Genomic DNA, 9,703 nt, shown 5'->3' with positions numbered 1-9,703 from the left:
GGATGCTGAACCACACCCAACTGGACCCGAGGTGAGGGCCCTGACCAAACTATTCTATTTTTCCAACACACACAATAAGCACAAAATAGCCGCCGGCCTTGTCTTCCACTCCAGCACCAAGCCCCTCCCCCTCCCCTTTAGGAGAAGCCTCCCGACTTAAAAAGAAACAACTTTCCAGCTTCCGCATCTGCGCAGTTCTCCACCCCCACCCCCCCACCCCGCCCCCGTACATTTCTCGCCCAACAGCTAATATAAACTCTCACAATCCCATTGTTGCTGCTCTCTTCCACTTTGAAAGCAGCACTGGGCTGTGTGCCACTTTGAGCACAGCCTGGCAGAATAAAGCTTGATCAGTACCCGGCACCTCGGCTCACTTTCTTTCATTTTAGAGATGAGTAAATTAACATTCAACAGCTTACATCTCTTGGCCAAGACCACTCGAGCCATAAGATGCAACCCTGAGTCTTGCATACAGTTCTGCTGACTCTAAATAATATGCTTGGAAAAAAAATTTACATATAAACTTTGGTTAATACTGTACCAATAATGATTCATTAATTATAACAAATATAGCATACTAATGTTAGATGTTAATAATAGGAGAAATTGGGTGCAGGATATGTGGGAGCTATCTGTACTATTTTTGCAGTTTTTCTGAAAATCTAAAACTGTTCTAAAAATGAAGTTTATTTTTGAAAATGTTACATGTGAAATGAATGGCATCATAAGAAAGGATACATGTTTTTGAATTATTCTTAGTGCTAAATAAAAATAATAAAACTTTAAGTTTGAGTGTATCTGCATTGCCTCACTTCCAGGTCTGGCAGAGTGCAGGAGTTAAGAAGTCACATGTTGTGGATGAGGCTCCTCACCTTAGCCCCATGGGCGAGTGATGGAGTCTGGATGTGTTGTCCCCTCCAAAACTCATGTGGAAATTTGATCCCCAATGTGGCAGTATTGGAAACTGATTGAGTCATGGGGGCGGATCCCGCATAAATGGATTAATGCTCTCCCTGGGGATGGGGGGATTAATGAGGGAGTTCTCGCTCTATTAGTTCCCAGGAGAGCTTGTTGTTTAAAAGACCTTGGCACCTTCTCTCTCTCTCTTGCTTCCTCTCTTGCCATGTGACCTGCTTGTATCCGCTGGCTGCCTGCCACTTTCTGCCATGAGTAGAAGCAGCCTGAGGCCCATGCCAGATGCAGCTGTCCCAGAATCATAAGCCAAATAAATCTCTCCCCCCTATAAATTACCCAGTCTCAGGTATTTCTGTTATAGCAACACAAAACGGACTAGAACAGCGAGTATGGGTTCCAGGCCTAGCCAATTTCAGTATCCTATCGTTCAAGCCATGTGTTGGTTCGGTGATGGGTTCATGACTCATTCCGAGCTAATAAGACTCAACTCTAGGATTTTTGTGAGAGCCAGTGGGAGAAGGTCCTTTCTCCTAAATATCGAGTCTGAGCAATTTAAGTCAGACAGTGACCACCACATGGGGAGGGTCAGCTTGATGCCAGATCTACCATAGGATGGCAGAGCTGAGAGACAGTGAGAGAGAGAGAGAGAGAAAGAGAGAGAGAGAGAGAGAGAGAGATTCTTGATATTTTTTAATTCATGAATCCAATGAGATTGAAGGTCCCTGGTGTTTTCAAGTGTTAGAACCAATAAATTCCCTTTTCTCGTAAGCCCATTTAAATTGGGGTTTCTGTCACTTACAATCAGAGGAGTCCTGACTAATAGTGTTTGGCAAAAGTTATTTGTCTATAATATGCAGGGGAGGCTAATGATCACTTCTACCCATCTTAGGTAGTAAGTGAGGTCTTCACCTGGGTTTAGGAAACAAGTTAACACAAGATAGATTAACAAGAGAAAAGCATTCAAATTTTATTAATTTTTACATGTATATGGGGACCCTCACAGGAGAGTAAAGATCCTAAGAAATGGCCAAAGCAGAAAGCATTTATACTTTTTAGACAAAGAACAATACATTTGTGAGGAAATGACAGGACAAAGGCATCTGGTTTGGGGGCAGTAAATTTTAGGGAAGTCACTAGAAGAAAGACATTTTCAGACATCATCATTAATGATTCATAAATGAGAGAACTTTACCATACCAAAGAAATTCAATATTTTTGTTGGTAACTTATCTTTAAATTTTTCAGTGCCTTTAACATGCAAGCCTACCATGAATTCACTCTGCGTTATTATTTTGACTAATGGCATCCCAGTGCTCAGTGACACAAAGATTGATGGTTATACCCAAGCCCTATGTTGGTGCCCTCCTCACCAGTCCTCATCTGGAGGCTTATGATCAGTATGAAATAGCTCTCTTAACAAGTCATATTAGATTGTTGACTTCAGGATATGAACACCTACATTTAACTTTTAGCTTTAATTTAGATTATTTTATCTGATGATGGGGGGAAGAAAGAACTAGTTAGGCTCACAGCTTCTCTGTGACAGTGATGGAAATTCAAGACGAACAAAGCAATTTTCTCTGCTGTTGATATAGCAAGGTCCCCTGCCTCAGAATCTGAAGGAATGACAAATGAACGACTCCTCTCCCTCCCCATGAGCTTTACAAATCAGAAATGACATTTCCTTCCTAGAGTGTGATGTTTCAGTAAATGTGATTTTACACTTTCTGAAAGCTATGATTTCTTGACCCTATCATGTATTTTGGGGAGGTCAGAATCATCTTGGGAAACATGTTTTCAAACGTGTATATACACACACATCCCTCATTCCCTAGGTAGAATGCCAAGTCACACTGCCTGGATGTCCTTCAGAAAAATAAGGCCAGCCAAACTCTGACAGAACGCCGGGGCAAGTCTCTGCTCTGTGTTATATCAGGAGGTGCCATGCATGCAGGGGCAGGGTGGGCGCAGGGGCGTGGGGTGTGGGTATTGGCTCCACAATGTAACCAAATCTGCAGGGAGATGCTGTATAACAAGGCTTCACCATGCTTCCCTCACTTTCTTCTCCACTCTTCTGGAGACATCACAGAAGATCTTTATTGGCTTTCTGTCCAGTTTATTTGTCTAGTAACAATCTCTGCTTCATCACTGGAATGGGAAAGGAGAAAAAAGGAAGAATTGTTTAAAGGGAGAGTATTTCATGGGGAGTGTATTGTCAAGGCAATAGGTACACTGCTATGCTAATTGTATGGCTAGGCAATTCATAACTAGAGCCAAGACGTTTCATTATTTTAGCTATACTAAGTTTCCATTTGTTTTGTCAGGGCTAGGGCTCAGACCCTTCAAACCCATCGTACAGGCTGGGTCACCAGACTGCTCACATGCAGGTCCATGCTAGGTAATTGGGAAAGATGCTGGGAGCCATTGGCAGATGACCTGAGCTCAGTCCTTAGCAGAAGCAGCAGGGGCAGTAGCCTCTTGGGGCATCCGGGGGGGCACTGGCAGCAACTGCCTCCAGCAGAAGTAGCGGTCTCCCGGGTGCGGGGGACCACTGTGGATCAGAGCCACTCGTCCTTTATACTTAAGTCCATAACCCAGGACACCTGGCTGCACACGTGCAATTATTTAGACAAAAACCAAGGAACACCTGGGCACATGTGCATATTTACATCAAATGCTCGGCAAGATTCTGAACATCTAAGGGGGCTTGACTATTGTCCTTCACTTTCCCTACAGGAAGGATGACAATCCCCAGACCAAGAATTTCCCTCATGGCTTTTTTGTTATTGTTGGCTTTTGAATTCCAAGGAAGTCAAGATGCAACCCTGAGTTGTGTAGAGCTAGGACTAGGGCTCACAGACCCCTCAAGCCCATTGCACAGACTGGGTCGCAACCCCTCCACATACAGGTCTATGAGCTAGGTAATAGGAAAAGGTCCTGGGAGCCGTGGGTAAAAAGCTTAATAGGTTTTATTCAGAGCTAGGAGCAGCCGTCCTAGTGACTTCTCAGAGCGTTCTGAGAAGCACCATGGATCAGAGCTGTTAGTCCTTTATACTTAAGCCCATAACCCAGGACACCTGGGTGCCCATACGTAATTACATTTAGTAACGAAGGAACACCTGAGGATATTTACAGCAAATGATTTGCAAGATTTTAACATCTGGGGGGCCCTGACCATTTTCGTATATTTTCCCAACAGCTAGTAACTTAACTTCTTTGAGTCCTGTTTCCTTTTCTTTAAATGGAGATAATAATATAGGTAGTGGTATTATAATGATGACGTTGTAGGAAAAATAGTGCAACAAAAACAAGATGAAAATTGCCAGCTGAAATTTTCTGAGTGCTTACTGTGGACCAGGCACAGTTTTAAGCAATTGACACATGTGAGTTCATTTAACTCTCACAACATAAAATGAGCGAATACACATAAGACGCTCAAAGCAGGGTAGGACACAAGGCAAGTGCTCTTTAATTGTTAGCTGTGATTCTGAAGCACTGCTAAATATCTGATTAAACCCATTCTCCATTCTGATGGGCGGTTAGTCTGTCTCCCCATTCACTATTACAAACTGCTTCAATGAACATCNTGCAGGGAGATGCTGTATAACAAGGCTTCACCATGCTTCCCTCACTTTCTTCTCCACTCTTCTGGAGACATCACAGAAGATCTTTATTGGCTTTCTGTCCAGTTTATTTGACTAGTAACAATCTCTGCTTCATCACTGGAATGGGAAAGGAGAAAAAAGGAAGAATTGTTTAAAGGGAGAGTATTTCATGGGGAGTGTATTGTCAAGGCAATAGGTACACTGCTATGCTAATTGTATGGCTAGGCAATTCATAACTAGAGCCAAGACGTTTCATTATTTTAGCTATACTAAGTTTCCATTTGTTTTGTCAGGGCTAGGGCTCAGACCCTTCAAACCCATCGTACAGGCTGGGTCACCAGACTGCTCACATGCAGGTCCAGGCTAGGTAATTGGGAAAGATGCTGGGAGCCATTGGCAGATGACCTGAGCTCAGTCCTTAGCAGAAGCAGCAGGGGCAGTAGCCTCTTGGGGCATCCGGGGGGGCACTGGCAGCAACTGCCTCCAGCAGAAGTAGCGGTCTCCCGGGTGCGGGGGACCACTGTGGATCAGAGCCACTCGTCCTTTATACTTAAGTCCATAACCCAGGACACCTGGCTGCACACGTGCAATTATTTAGACAAAAACCAAGGAACACCTGGGCACATGTGCATATTTACATCAAATGCTCGGCAAGATTCTGAACATCTAAGGGGACTTGACTATTGTCCTTCACTTTCCCTACAGGAAGGATGACAATCCCCAGACCAAGGACACCTGGGCACATGTGCATATTTACATCAAATGCTCGGCAAGATTCTGAACATCTAAGGGGGCTTGACTATTGTCCTTCACTTTCCCTACAGGAAGGATGACAATCCCCAGACCAAGGATTTCCCTCATGGCTTTTTTGTTATTGTTGGCTTTTGAATTCCAAGGAAGTCAAGATGCAACCCTGAGTTGTGTAGAGCTAGGACTAGGGCTCACAGACCCCTCAAGCCCATTGCACAGACTGGGTCGCAACCCCTCCACATACAGGTCTATGAGCTAGGTAATAGGAAAAGGTCCTGGGAGCCGTGGGTAAAAAGCTTAATAGGTTTTATTCAGAGCTAGGAGCAGCCGTCCTAGTGACTTCTCAGAGCGTTCTGAGAAGCACCATGGATCAGAGCTGTTAGTCCTTTATACTTAAGCCCATAACCCAGGACACCTGGGTGCCCATACGTAATTACATTTAGTAACGAAGGAACACCTGAGGATATTTACAGCAAATGATTTGCAAGATTTTAACATCTGGGGGGCCCTGACCATTTTCGTATATTTTCCCAACAGCTAGTAACTTAACTTCTTTGAGTCCTGTTTCCTTTTCTTTAAATGGAGATAATAATATAGGTAGTGGTATTATAATGATGACGTTGTAGGAAAAATAGTGCAACAAAAACAAGATGAAAATTGCCAGCTGAAATTTTCTGAGTGCTTACTGTGGACCAGGCACAGTTTTAAGCAATTGACACATGTGAGTTCATTTAACTCTCACAACATAAAATGAGCGAATACACATAAGACGCTCAAAGCAGGGTAGGACACAAGGCAAGTGCTCTTTAATTGTTAGCTGTGATTCTGAAGCACTGCTAAATATCTGATTAAACCCATTCTCCATTCTGATGGGCGGTTAGTCTGTCTCCCCATTCACTATTACAAACTGCTTCAATGAACATCACAACGTACATACCTCCTTTGTACATTTGCAAGAATTTCAGGGGGAGGGTGGACAGGGATGGGAGATGTCTAGAAATACTTGGCTGTTATGCATTTAGCCTGTTTCCTTTTTTCTGAAAGAAAAAAAAATCAGTACTACATATATATGTCCTCACCTCGCAAGAGAGGTTTAAAAACTAAACATCGTTTTTTTTTTTTCTTTAAACATTGATTTGTAGATAATATTTGGATTACAACGTGCTACACTAAACAAAGTGAACCAGCGGGATGGCGAATAGCGATTCACTTTTTTTTAGCTTGCCAGTTTGAGTTAGAGGATACATTTGATAAAAAATTGACCAAGTAGACAAAATTAACTTGAGAAGTTCATGGAAGAGTTTCTCTGCCTCTATTTTCTGTTGATTTTTGTTTGTTATATTGCTGTTACTGTTTTCTGTCTGTTTCTACAGATTGATGCTAATTGCTGGCCTTGTGACCAGATGTTTTCCAGTTTAAGATAAAGGGCAATACTTTGGTTTTTGTGATACATCCTAATATACTTAGGTGTGCCAGCTACTCTCCTACCTCTCTTGTTCTGTGTTCGAAGAACTAGGCTGGGGAGTTCAATGGGGCACAACCCAGCTCACCTGAACAACAGTGAGGCCATGTCTCTGATTGCCCAGTGCCTCTCAATTTGCTGTGTTTGTGTTGGAACAAATTGTCCGAGGAGCCAGCCCTGGTCACAACATGCCTCATAAACTAAAATAGTGACAGCAGGGCTGATTGGTAGAAATCCCTCCCTTTGTAGCAGCTGTCACCCAAGTAAATCAAAATGTGGTCATTACTGTTTTGGGGAAATCCCTGAATGCAACTGGTGTCAGAAATAAAGGCAGTCTTGTGAACTGTACTGTGCTTCCTCTAAGGTAAGCACACAATAGTTTATTGTGCTCTAGTTTGCATTTCCCTGGCACTATGAAGTAAAGAATCTCTTCATACTATTCATTTACATTCTCTCTATTGTGTGCTCAGGTTCTTTGTCCATTTTTTAAATAATTTAAATTAATAATTTATTTTTTATTAAATTACTTTTGACTCAAACCAAATGTTATTTCCTCACTTCCTTATTTTAAATATTTACTTCCCTTCTTGTATTTATTATAATTTGAAATTATCTTTTTTACTTATTCACTTCTTACATTATTTTTGACTACTTAATTGTTTATTCACTTATTTATTAGCAGGGATCTTGCCAGTTTTGTTGGTCATTGTATTTTTTAACAGGCTGGTTTATAGAAGACACAAAGTATTTGTTAAATTAACAAATAAATTATGCTGTTGCAAAATAAAAGCCACAGCTTTAATAAATCTCTATAAAATATACCAAATATCTTGAAATTAAAGGATTATTGGTTATTCTGTGTTCTATAAATTAAACTGGAATGGAAATCTGTTGAAAGCCCAGGTGTCAGTAGTTGAGAGAACCAAGTTGAATTGCTTAGCTGAGTCCTAAGGGATTTCAAGATAGTAAGGTAGAAAAGTGTCCTGCTCCAACCAGAGCAGCTCCTCAGTCACTCATCAGTATTTCACAGAGATGTTCTGCAACGTTGAGGTAGTATGGTGGAAACCACTGTTGTAGGGAATTTGGAGCAAAAATGGTAGGTGAAATGACTTTATAATCTAAGCTATATTTATTTTTCCCTTTAAAAGTCAATGTGCTGGGCCGGCCTGTGGCTCACTTGGGAGAGTGTGGTGCTAACAACACCAAGGCCACAGGTTCGGATCGCATATAGGGATGGCCGGTTTGCTCACTGGGTGAGCGTGGTGCTGACAACACCAAGTCAAAGGTTAAGATCCCCTTACCGGTCATCTTTAAACAAACAAAAAAAAAGTCAATGTGCTGTATCATTAATGTTTCTGTAGTATAACAGCATAAAATTATTTCTGCCTCAGTTTTAAAGATGTAAGCAATTCATGCTTTTTAGAATTTGAGATAAATTTTGAAAATATGAAATGCCTTATGCATGTATCATTCCAATTTTAACATGCACATATGTGCTACCAAAGTGAGTATTCTGTGCCTATATATATATATTTTTTTGTCTTTTTCCGTGTCCGGCAATGGATTGCAACCCTCAGTGTCGCCCCCGTACCGGACCGGGACCGGCAACGGGATCGCAGCCCTCGGTGTTGCTCCCGCGCCTCGCTCAGCCAGTGAGCGGGAACCGGTCTGTATGTGGGATCCGAACCCTTGGCGGGAGCGCCGCCGCGCTTCCCAAGCGGTGCACTATAGCAGTGCGCCACCGGGCCGGCCCCCTATATTTTAAACTAGGATAGTAAATATTTTTTATTGATTTATAGGAACTTTTTGTATAATACGGATATTAATATTTGCCTGTTAAGTATGTTACAAATTCTTTTCTCCCTAACTTGTCCCTTGTCTGTTAATTTCATTTATGGTCTCTTCCTTAGCACTGAAATTTTAAATTTTTATGTGGTCAAATGAATGTCGTTTTCTCTAGTTTTGAGTTTTGTATTCTATTTTGGTTGGTCTTCCTTACCTAAGACTATGAATATGTAGTATTTTCTATATTTTCTTAGTAATTCTGTTTTTAACACTTACAGTATATTTTGAGACAGGAATATATATTTTTTTTCTGGATGAATATCCAGTGATTTCAATACCACTTAATAGTTCATCTATTTTTTGCTTATTTGAAATGTTACCTGTGTTATAAACAAAATTCTCATTTAAACATGAATCTATTCTGAACTTGCTGTACTGTTACATTGACATTATTTGTTTCTTTCTGCACTAATACCACACTGTTTTAATTACCATAGCCTTATAGCATGCTTTATTATCTGGTATAGCAAGTTTTCCTTCTTCATTTTTTTCTCATAACAAGAAAAAAAGGAGATGGCTTTTACTGACCAATTTCTTTTCTTTCTTTTTTTTTTTTTAAAAAAAGATGACCGGTAAGGGGATCTCAACCCTTGGCTTGGTGTTGTCAGCACCACGCTCAGCCAGTGAGCAAACCGGCCATCCCTATATAAGATCCGAACCCGCGGCCTTGGTGTTACCAGCACCGCACTCTACCGAGTGAGCCACGGGCCAGCCCTGACCAATTTCTCTTTCATAAATACCTTCAAGTTGGTTTGTCACATTTCAAAAAATTGGTAAAAATTTGGTTGGGATTGCATTGAGTTTGTACTTTAATTTGGGAGAATCAAATTCGTTGTACAGTTTGTTCTTCCATTTTGGACATACATCTCTTTTCATTTACTATGTCTTTTATAGCTTTCAAAGCAGTTGTTTAGTTTTCTTAGTACAAGTATAGCCTTTATTGCTAGCCCTGTTCCAAAGTGTTTTATACTTTCTGCTGTTGTTAATGATAATTTTTGCATGTTATTTTCAGACTGAGTATTTAATTTTTGTACATTGGTTTCTTTATGCAGGCATCATACTAAACTCCCTTATTTTTTCTTCTGTTTTTTTTTTTTTTTTTTTTTTTTTTTTTTTTTTCTTTTTT

This window comes from Galeopterus variegatus, unplaced genomic scaffold (genome assembly GCF_000696425.1).
Source record: "Galeopterus variegatus unplaced genomic scaffold, G_variegatus-3.0.2 Scaffold1511, whole genome shotgun sequence".
Lineage (NCBI taxonomy): Eukaryota > Metazoa > Chordata > Mammalia > Dermoptera > Cynocephalidae > Galeopterus > Galeopterus variegatus.
The sequence above is the reverse complement of the archived record's forward strand: the minus strand, read 5'-3'. Positions refer to the sequence as shown.